Source organism: Bombina bombina, chromosome 3 (genome assembly GCF_027579735.1).
Source record: "Bombina bombina isolate aBomBom1 chromosome 3, aBomBom1.pri, whole genome shotgun sequence".
Taxonomy (NCBI): Eukaryota; Metazoa; Chordata; class Amphibia; order Anura; family Bombinatoridae; genus Bombina; species Bombina bombina.
The window spans coordinates 1,055,643,749-1,055,655,384 of NC_069501.1; positions in this window are offsets into that span (position 1 = coordinate 1,055,643,749).

Sequence of the window (11,636 nt, forward strand, 5' to 3'; positions counted from 1 at the left end):
TGATTCAAGGTCCATTCAAGCATCCAAATCTAATTTCTCTGCAACTGACTGCTTGGAGATTGAACGCTTGATTTTATCAAAGCGGGGTTTCTCGGAGTCGGTCATAGATACCTTGATTCAGGCTCGAAAGCCTGTCACCAGGAAGATCTATCATAAGATATGGCGTAAATATCTTTTTTTGGTGCGAATCCAAAGTCTACTCATGGCGTAAGATCAGGATTCCTAGGATTTTGTCTTTTCTCCAAGAAGGATTGGAGAAAGGATTGTCCGCTAGTTCCTTAAAGGGACAGATATCTGCTTTGTCTATTCAGTTGCACAAGCATCTGGCATATGTCCCAGACGTTCAGGCTTTTTGTCAGGCTTTAGTTAGAATTAAGCCTGTATATAAACCTGTTGCTCCGCCATGCAGTCTAAATTTAGTTCTTAAAGTTCTTCAGGGGGTTCCGTTTGAACCCATGCATTCCATAGATATTAAGCTTCTATCTTGGAAAGTTCTGTTTCTAGTTGCTATCGCTTCAGCTTGAAGAGTTTCGGAACTATCTGCATTACAATGTGACTCGCCTTATCTTGTTTTCCATGCGGATAAGGTGGTTTTGCGTACCAAACCTGGGTTCCTCCCTAAGGTTGTTACTAACAGGAATATCAATCAGGAAATTGTTGTTCCTTCTCTGTGTCCTAATCCTTCTTCTACAAAGGAACGTCTGTTGCACAACATGGACGTGGTTCGTGCCTTGAAGTTTTATTTGCAGGCAACCAAAGATTTTCGTCAGACATCTTCTTTGTTTGTTGTCTATTCTGGAAAGCGTAGGGGTCAAAAGGCTACGACTACCTCTCTTTCCTTTTGGCTGAAAAGCATCATCCATTTGGCTTATGAGACTGCTGGACAGCAGCCTCCTGAAAGAATTACAGCTCACTCTACTAGAGCAGTAGCTTACACATGGGCTTTTAAAAATGATGCTTCTGTTGAACAGATTTGTAAGGCTGCGACTTGGTCTTCGCTTCATACCTTTTCCAAATTTTACAAATTTGATACTTTTGCTTCTTCGGAGGCTATTTTTGGGAGAAAGGTTTTGCAAGCAGTGGTGCCTTCCGTTTAGGTTCCTGTCTTGTCCCTCCCTTCATCCGTGTCCTAAAGCTTTGGTATTGGTATCCCACAAGTAAGGATGAAACCGTGGACTCGGTACATCTTGCAAAAGAAAACAAACTGTATGCTTACCTGATAAATTTCTTTCTTTTGCGATGTACCAAGTCCACGGCCCGCTCTGTCTATTCAAGACAGGTAGTATTTTTTATTGAAAACTTCAGTCACCTCTGCACCTTATAGTTTCTCCTTTTTCTTCCTTGGCCTTCGGTCGAATGACTGGGGGGGTGGAGTTAAGGGGGGAGCTATATATACAGCTCTGCTGTGGGTGCTCTCTTTGCCACTTCCTGTTGGGAAGGATAAAATCCCACAAGTAAGGATGAAACCGTGGACTCAGTACATCGCAAAAGAAAGCAATTTATCAGGTAAGCATAAATTTTTGTTTTTTTGCGTGTGTTGTGTACTGTGTCTATTACAAGTTGAAAGTAAAACGTTTTGGCTGATGTGCTAACCCGAAGGGCTCAAAAAGCCAAAGTTAGAATATCACGACCGCGTTAATGTATTTCCCCAATGACTTAGTTGGAGCACGAAAACTGGGTAAAAAAACTAACACCTTTACTCGCGTGCAAACCCGATTGAATTTTCTCTAGTGTGCTAACTCGACAGGAAATATTAATATTTTATATTCCAATGTTCTTCACATAGAATATGTTCTATTTATTCATAAATACATATTTATATATATATATATATATGTTGCGCTTGCTGATTGGATGGCTAAATGTAGCGACCAATCAGTGAGCTCTATCCAGGGTATTGAACCAAAAATAGGCCGGCTCCAAAGCTTTCATTCCTGCTTTTTCAAATAAAGATACCAAGAGAACGAAGAACGATAATAGGAGTAAATTAGAAAGTTGCTTAAAATTGCATGCTCTATCCGAATTATGAAAGAAAAAAATATGGGTTTACTATCCCTTTAACCAAAGCTCCGAAGTCGTGCTAACTAAACGCACATTAAACATATTGAATAAATAGAAAAAGCGCCAACAAGTAGGAACCCTTATGCTTTATACGTGAGGCCTCCTAGCTGGCCTCAAATGGACTGTCAAGGTTAGAGATAAGTATAAAGCGCCTAAAAGGCTGGGTTAGGATGGGCTTAACGAGGCCACACATAAAAAACTTTAAGTGAGTGTCAAGTTATAAAATCACATAAAATCACCCAAATTGGGGATTAAAATCTTCATTTATTACAGATATAATGACATAAAATATATATAAAAACAAATAATACAATAGGAAAAGATCCGGATCTAGTAAGGCTCCTAAAATTTTTATTTTTTTTTTCAAAAAATTGTCAGAAAGGTGTCCAATGGGTATAGTCCTGATTCTGTTTAAAAAGTCACACAATCAAAAAATTGAACACAGTCACAAAAACTTAGAATCCAATAAAAAATTTGTTCTGGTGGCAGAATTAGAGTGATGCAAACGATGAAAAAAAAACAAAAACTGATGTGATGAAGAAGTGAAAAATATGTGTAAACGTTGATAAAAATTTTGAAAAATTATTAAAAAATGTAAAAGAATAATGAAAATTAAAAATCAGAAAAATCTTTAAAAATTGTGATTATATATATATATATATATATATATATATATATATATATATTTACAAAAAAGATCAGCACTCACCAATGTAGCAACCACTCGAATGCACGGCCAAGATAAATGTAGACAAAAGTATAAGCATAGAGACAAGACCTGGTGTTGATCCCTGTAGTCCCACGCCACAAAAGCCAGCACACGAGATTTAAGCAACACACCTTCCTTTAATACAAAGCATAACGTTTCAGCTCCCACTGGAGCCTTGATCACATGCAGTAATTCATCAAAATAGATCAGGCATATTACAACATACACAAGAAAAACCCTTAAATACCCCCACCCACCAATCAGAAAACCACATAAAAAAACGCCAAGTACAAAGCTGATTAATACAGCTGTGTATCAAGCGTGTCAAAGCTGGACCGCAAGCCAACAATAGCCAACCTATTAGTGTGTATAATGCTACTGCGCATGCGCGCTTAACGAAATAACGCGCGCATACGTAGTGACGACATATCGTCAGAACTGGTTGTCCTGGTAACCCTAAACAACATATGCGAGAACAGCGGAACAACACGCTACTAAAGAAAAATAATATATACACGTCAGCTTTGACACACTTGATACACAGCTGTATTAATCAGCTTTGTACTTGGCGGTTTTTTATGTGGTTTTCTGATTGGTGGGTGGGGGTATTTAAGGGTTTTTCTTGTGTATGTTGTAATATGCCTGATCTATTTTGATGAATTACTGCATGTGATCAAGGCTCCAGTGGGAGCTGAAACGTTATGCTTTGTATTAAAGGAAGGTGTTTTCTTAAATCTCGTGTGCTGGCTTTTGTGGCGTGGGACTACAGGGATCAACACCAGGTCTTGTCTCTATGCTTATACTTTTGTCTATATATATATATATATATATATATATATATATATATATATATATATATATATATATATATATATATAAAATATATAAAATATGAAAAAATCAAGTGTGAAAAAAAGTGTGTGATCCAAAGGTGAGGGAAACAGTGAGACAAAACAATGAAACAAATCTTCCAAAAGTTGTAATACTAATAGTGATAGTGTCTTTGAATCCTATTTGGTATAGTGTCCCAGTGTTGGTCCTATTGATGCAGTGTCCTATAAACAAAAATATAACATAGTGTATTCCATATAAATAAAATAACAGTAATTAGAGTTTTGCTTACCCAGTATCGACGCGTTTCGGCCCCCTGTGAGGCCTTTTTCAAGACATTTTCACATTTGATTTTTTCATATTTTATATATATATATATATATATATATATATATATATATATATATATATATATATATATTTTTTTTTTTTTTATTGAGGTTGTGCGCATTATACAGCATCCATTGCAACATTATATAACACAGATAATCAAGAAGAAAAAAATTACTCTTACAATGAGCATTTAACAAACATAAAGAAACACGGTATATTATTATGAGTTAGCATTTTGAACCTCTATTTTATGTTATGTCTACAATTGATTCCTCATTAGTATTAGAGGTCACTTTTGGACCTGTGAAACTAAATTAAACTATAAAGAGGAAATTAGCTTTTGAAATGGTCACTCTTGGACCAGATTAGAAGATGGGGGGGGAGGGGGATAGTCAGCAGGCAAAAGCTGCTCTCATTAAGTAGGGGAGAGATTGGGGGGGGCGGAGCAGAATAGGAGTGTCATGTGAATTATGGTTAAACTTCAACTGACTTGTTGTCAGGGAGGTAGTTAAAGGGTAGCTTAAATGTGGGCCAAATGATATGGAGTAACACAGGATTTGAGGGTGTATTAATGGGTGTTTTCTAACAGGGGAATTATATTGGACATATCAGTTGGTGCTATTAAGAGGAGTTATATATTTTAATATTAGAGAAAATTTAGGGTGTAGTTGGATATTCCATAATAAATTGGGTAGGGAAAAGTATGTCCTATTCCAGCTACTGTATTGGGACAGGGAAAGTGGCTTTGTAATACTTATTAGTACTAGAGCAAGGGCAGATAAATGGGAGGAGGAGTAACTGGGCCATTATAGTGACGTATATATAAAAGTCTCTGAATAGAGATATAGCTGCTAAACTACAGAGTAGGGGATAAACTCTATATCATGTAAAATAGGTCATATACCTAAATAGCATATGTGTGTTTTATATCATGAGCATTAAAAGGTATAGTGGGTAGTAAAATGACTGTAACACCAATGGGTAAACCCTAGGTTATATGCAAAAACATTGCATAAGTATTTCTCTAAGCTAAACCTTAAGATGAGTAGGTTTGTCAGGAATAAACACCTCTGGACTAGTCTAATATGCCTATAATCAAATTATTAATGTGTCAAATTATCCCCACTCCGCCATCAGGTAGAATAAGGCACAATGTGACATAGAGCTTAAATGAAAATTGGATAGTCTGTTCTATCTAATGAGGGGCATGTATAAATATGTATAATATAATATAAAGCTAAGTTTACTAGGAAGCCTCGTCTATATAGTACTTAAATGTTAGGGACTGATCAGGTATATTCTGTGTAGGAGCGGATCTAGCGGACTAAGTTATACCCTAGCAACACTACGTGTACAGTCCATGTGATCACAAAGAAAGTTGTATCATAAGAGAACTAGGTATCACATGGACTTTGGGAAACACAGTAGTTTATCAAGCAACTGTAACAAGAATACAAAATAGCACTAGATTATATAATTTAGTGGCGTACAAATTTTCCTCTACACTATACTAAAGGATGATTATTTTTGTGAGGCCTAACTATTTATTGACTAGTCCAATGGACCTGTAATTAAGTTATTAACTTGTAATATTTTAAACATTTTAAACCACATGTGGAATATCATTGCTTAGTATCACATATTATAAACATAAGCATTAAAAGTATCACTCTAAAGCAACCCCCAACAACTTAACGAAAAGTGGAGTATTAAAAACAAACACAAAAGTTGTAACGGTAACCTAAAGAACTGGTCGCTACCAAATAGAAAACCAACATGCCCAGTACATAATGTTAGGAGTAAGAATAATGGGATGCATGGCATCTAAGGAATATGGGCAAGATAAATATAAATCCTAAAGATGATAGAAAAAGTAGTTGGGGAGGCTAGCAATCATAGGCTGATCATTGTAAGGGCATTGCTTTCTGATATCAAAATCAAACATAGGGTCCTATAGTATCTGTATTATAGCAGACCGTTCTAGCCTTAAGTGGGAGTATAAGTAGGTGCTGTTATCTAGACCTTTTAAATCTCTAAAATAGCTCTGGATCTAAAGTAAGAGAGAGCATTAATCAAGAGAAGGCACGACAACATCAGAACATGCCATGTCTCCTATTCTAACTAGTAATAGTGTGCAAGCTTTTACATAAGCAACATTGGGCTCCTTCATAAATCTGATGTGGGCTATGAATACAAGCGATAGATATGTCTATGATATATGCAAAACATACAAACACAATAACTAACATACTTAAATTATGCTAGAAGAAAAAACTGTGAGCAGATAAATGGGCATGTGGTATAACCAAGTTCAGTCCTGGGTGGTATGGCAATAGACTGAGTATTATGTTACCGGACCAAGTCTGTTTCTCAGGGGGGTAATAATTGCCAAATTCCAGGGCTTCTGAGTAGTCTTTGGTAGGGGGGAAGGCCTAAGAGAGGCCTCGATTAGTCCATTTCTTTGCTATTTTGATTTTTAAGTTCTCTAAGGTGACAGAGCTAAGCCGCATGAAAAGTAAGATACAGCTATGTCTCTGTCCCCAGTCACTCCGGATTACTCACAGTCAACCGACTCCAGCTCTCTGAGGCTCTAGGGTGTCCCAGCAGCTGACCACTATGGCTATGGTATGGGGAAATGAAACCGCAAGAATCATGTATCTAACGGTGTTACAGCTCTCACTCTGTGAGGAAATTAGGAGATGCCGACCCTCCATGTCTCTTCTTCCGACTAGCTCCAGTTCAGAGCACACGCATTTGAGGCCTGTCCCGAGGTGGACCAAAGAGTCCCTAGGCTGTAGTTTTCTTCTGGATGGCCGCTTTCTGTCGACTAGTTCCTCATCGTAGGAGGGCCCTGCTGCCCGCAAATTGAGCCCGGTATTTCTGCCTATACTCTGTAGATTCTCTGGGGTACCTCTGTTAGTGGGCTTAATGTCAGGGTTGCTTAGTTGTGCCGTATGGGGAGAGTCGATCCCTGTCATGTTACCTTCTCTATCTGTACCCAGGAGTCGTAGCTGTGCCGCATGGTGTAGATCTTGCCCCGGTGTAGCGAACAGTGGGCTGCTATCCATGGTCTCCTCCAAGATATTGCCCCTTTGTGATTGCGTCAGGCTTACTTTGTGAGGCAGCGGAGGTCTCTCTTTATGGTGCGGCTCCCTCACTGCCAAATCCATTAAGATGTAAAGCTCCCGCTTTAGGCAGGTAAAGTGGTCATCTAATGACTGTGTTACCTTAGTCTCCCATCTGTCTAGATGGTCCATGTTTAGGGCAGTTACTTTTGATAGTTGAGTGATCTATAGGGAGTGTAGAAATCCACACACAGGAATGCCACCTGGGTGCCCAAATAAATCTTAATGTTGATTTTTGACTATTTTCCCCTTTTTGCTACACTCTCTTCCTCTCACGGTAGCGCTTTAGTCCTGTAATAAGTTGAAGTGGGGAAGGGGATCCGCCGCCCTGATCTCTGGGATTAGTAAGGTTTATGCCTATCGTGCTCCTCTTTAAGTGTTCCACTGAATCAGAAAGAATAGCCGAGTAGTAAAGGCAGTGTAATGGCTGCCGAGATCAGGGCCGCATCATGTAGAGGTATTGCATCGTAGCTCCCGCTCAGCTCAGCCATGTAAACTTGGTGTCTCTTAAATCAGGATCCTTCAAAGATGAAGCTGGATCAGTTCAATATGCCAGATTTTAGAAATATTCGCTGGAAGTTGAAAATTATTAGTTACACTAGCGGGAGCGCTGAGAAACACGTCTGTTCCCCTCTAATAGCAGCTCCGCCCCCCATATTTTATATTTTTTTATATATATATATATATATATATATATATATATATATATATATATATATATATATGATCACAATTTTTAAAGATTTTTCTGATTTTTAATTTTCATTATTTTTTTAAATTTTTTAATAATTTTTCAACATTTTTATCAACGTTTACACATATTTTTCACTTCATCACATCAGTTTTTGGTTTTTTCATCGTTTGCATCACTCTAATTCTGCCACCAGAACAAATTTTTTATTGGATTCTAAGTTTTTGTGACTGTGTTCAATTTTTTGATTGTGTCTTTTTAAACAGAATCAGGACTATACCCATTGGACACCTTTCTGACAATTTTTTGAAGAAGAAAAAAAAAAAAAAAAAAAAAAAAATTTTTAGGAGCCTTACTAGATCCGGATCTTTTCCTATTGTATTATTTGTTTTTATATATATTTTATGTCATTATATCTGTAATAAATGAAGATTTTAATCCCCAATTTGGGTGATTTTATGTGATTTTATAACTTGACACTCACTTAAAGTTTTTTATTTGTGGCCTCGTTAAGCCCATCCTAACCCAGCCTTTTAGGCACTTTATACTTATCTCTAACCTAAACGCACATTAAATTCAATTGTGTTAGAGCGAACGCGTTTACTATCAACTAGTAATACGAGCTGTACTTCCAACGTGCACAAACACCTGCAATAAACCCCTTATCTTCCTCGTGCAACTGTTAGCGTTTTACTCGTAATCTAGCCCAATGTTGGAAATGGCTGTATTGAAATTTAGGAGAAAACACGATGTATATTGACTGACTTAAGTTTTTTCAAGCATTTCCCTCCTTTAAAATAATGGTTTTAACCACATGAACATATCATTTTTTTTTTGTTGCATTTATTTGTTTGTTGGCTTGTTAAATGTACCACTTTATCGTATTTCTCACTATGCAAAAAATATTAGTTTTACCATTTGTCCAAAAACTAATGCACATGTGTAGTGCCCATCAATGAGTATTTGTAGGAATTAGAGATGAGCATTTGTTTTTGTACGAATGCGGATTTTAATTTAATTTTAACGAAACTAACATTCTAATGAATGCACAAAGAAATTTAAAGGGATAGTAAACCCCAAAATTTTATTTTATAATTCAGATAGAACATACAATTTAAACAACTTTTCAATTTAATTCTATTATCAAATTTTCTTCATTCTCTTGTTATCCATTGCAGAAGGGACAGCATTGCACTACTGACAGGAAGCTGAAAATATCTATTTAGCCAATCACAAGAGACAAATGTGTGCAGGCACCAATTAGCAGCAGCTCCCACTAGTGTATGATATATGCGTATTCTTTTTTAACAAGTGAATTTAAAAGTGTCTTAAAATGACATGCTCTATCTGAATCATGCAAGTTTAATTTTGACTTTCCTTTCCCTTTTAAGAAAATGAAAAAGTACTGACGAAAACCGACAGTATTCATTTATTTGTTTTAAAGGGGTTAATACTTACCTCAGAGTGCTCTCCGGAATACATTACGATAAGTACTGTAGCTACAAGTGAACTTTTTTAATGAAATGAATACCAAATAGCGCAGCCAACAAATATTTGGGGAAATAAATTTACCTGAATATTTGGTACGAAAATTTTCTAATAGGAAGTACACAACTCATACAGTTGTATTTGTTTCAATATACATTTTAAAATATTTGCTTTACCTTTGCATAGATACAAAAATAGCTTAAAGGGACAGTGAACCCAAATTTTTTCTATTGTGATTCAGATAGAGCATGCAATTTTAAGCAACTTTCTAATTTACTCCTATTATCAAATTCTTTTCATTCTCTTGGTATCTTTATTTGAAATGCAAGAATGTAAGATTAGATGCCGGCTCATTTTTGGTGAACACACTGTGTTGTTCTTGCTGATTGGTGGGTAAATTCACCTACTAATAAACAAGTGCTTTCCATGGTCCTGAACCAAAAAAATAGCTTAGATGCCTTCTTTTTCAAATAAAGAAAGCAAGAGAACGAAGAAAATTTGATAATAGGAGTAAATTAGAAAGTTGTTTAAAATCGCATGCTCTATCTGAATCACGAACGAAAAAATTCGGGTTTAGTGTCCCTTTAAAGAGAATGACAGACCACAGAAAGCACCATTAAACTTTGAGCTGAGGAACTAAAAGGGGAATTATACTCTGAGTAGGGTTGCCAGGTGTCCGTTATTAGACCGGACTGTCCGGTATTTCAGGCTACTGCCCGGTAATTGTATTTTTAAAAAAACGGACATAGCCTTTGATAGTTTTCTTTACATTTTTTTTTTTACTGTGACCTGCTTTACCCAACAAGCCCCTGTAGGTTAGCCCGTGTCACTGTCAACTCAGGCTCTGCTCAGCTGATCGGATCGTCATCTTTCTGATCCAGGCTGACAGTGTGCAGAGCCGGAGTTGCAGTCGGGGACCCTCTGCGCTGCCTGCCAGGCTGCACACGCACCCATCTGCCTTCTGTAAGTGTAATAACGGCAGTCTTGCTGTGGGCGTGGCCTGTGTCGACCGACGCCGTCACGTGATCACGCGGGTCACATGAGCGTGACATCACGTCAGACTGATAGCAACAAGAAGAGAAGACCAGCTCAATGTGCTGCGCAGAGTGAGTGACTGAGTAGGGTACTGAGGTTTTCTCTGACTCTCTGAGCCAGCATGAAATTAAATAGTGCCTAAATCCATTGATGAAGCAGCAGCCAGGGAGGGACTAAGAGAGACTCAGACAGTGAGACAGTTAGCTGAGCCTGTTACATTAATAAAACAATGAGGTATGTCACTCTGTCTTTTTTAATAATTGTTATTATATCACCACCACCATCACCCACCAGACAATTTTATATATATATATATATATATATATATATATATATATATATATATATATATATATATAATATTTTTTATATATATATATAATACCGTCCATACCACACAGGTTATACCCTCCAGAGGTCGTCTGCCTGGGTGCTATGATGCCTTAAATATTTCCTGTACAAATGACAGCACTCTCAGGTCTTTTTTCAAAATGAGATCAACAAAATTCTCTTTTTTAATGGAACGTTTTCGAGGAGCTTGTCCCCATCATCAGCATAACATTCAAGTGTGACAAAACATATATTTATACAAACAAACCAATTAATCAAATCATAGTAACCTGTGTCTCCCTTGGTGTCCCAGAAAACCGCCAACCACTCGTGTTTGGAACGCACTATGCGTTCCAGTGCTTTGTAACCGGAAGTACCTCATGTCATGTGACTTCCGGTTTCGTATATTCACAATATACCTTATCCGTGCAGCATTTACATATTTCAAACTTATACTCTTGAGTATTTTTGCTTACTATATGCCTATTATACTCATATAGACATTACATTGCCTTATTTTACTTGTGATCTTGTGATACACTGACTTGTCACTTCTGCAGCGTAGTCTAATCACTCTCACACTAGTGTGCTGATTTGTGCAAACTTTATACAGCGGGTTGCAGTAATATGTCGAGTAACTGTGCTACCGGTTGTGTCATGGATTGTACCGCCGACACAATCGGTCGTCCTGGTGGTCTATCCATAGTTTTATGGATTTTGGGCGTGGTGTATAGAATTGGCACTTTTGGGTATTTAGTAATACAGAATTCATATAAATTTTCATTGAGATATCCCTGCTGGACTCCAAGTGTTAAGACTTGAAAAATAAATAACAAACAACAACATAGAGAAAAAATAAGAAAAAATAATAAAAGCAGTAAATAAGAGGACATGCTACATCCAAATGTACAAAATAATATGATAACAGAACAGAAATCAAAGAAACTATATGTCAGAAATGTATGTGTAAAAGATGTAAGGTGCCTATAGGCACAATTAGATCACTAGCCTCTAAGCAGACACCTTCTAAGAC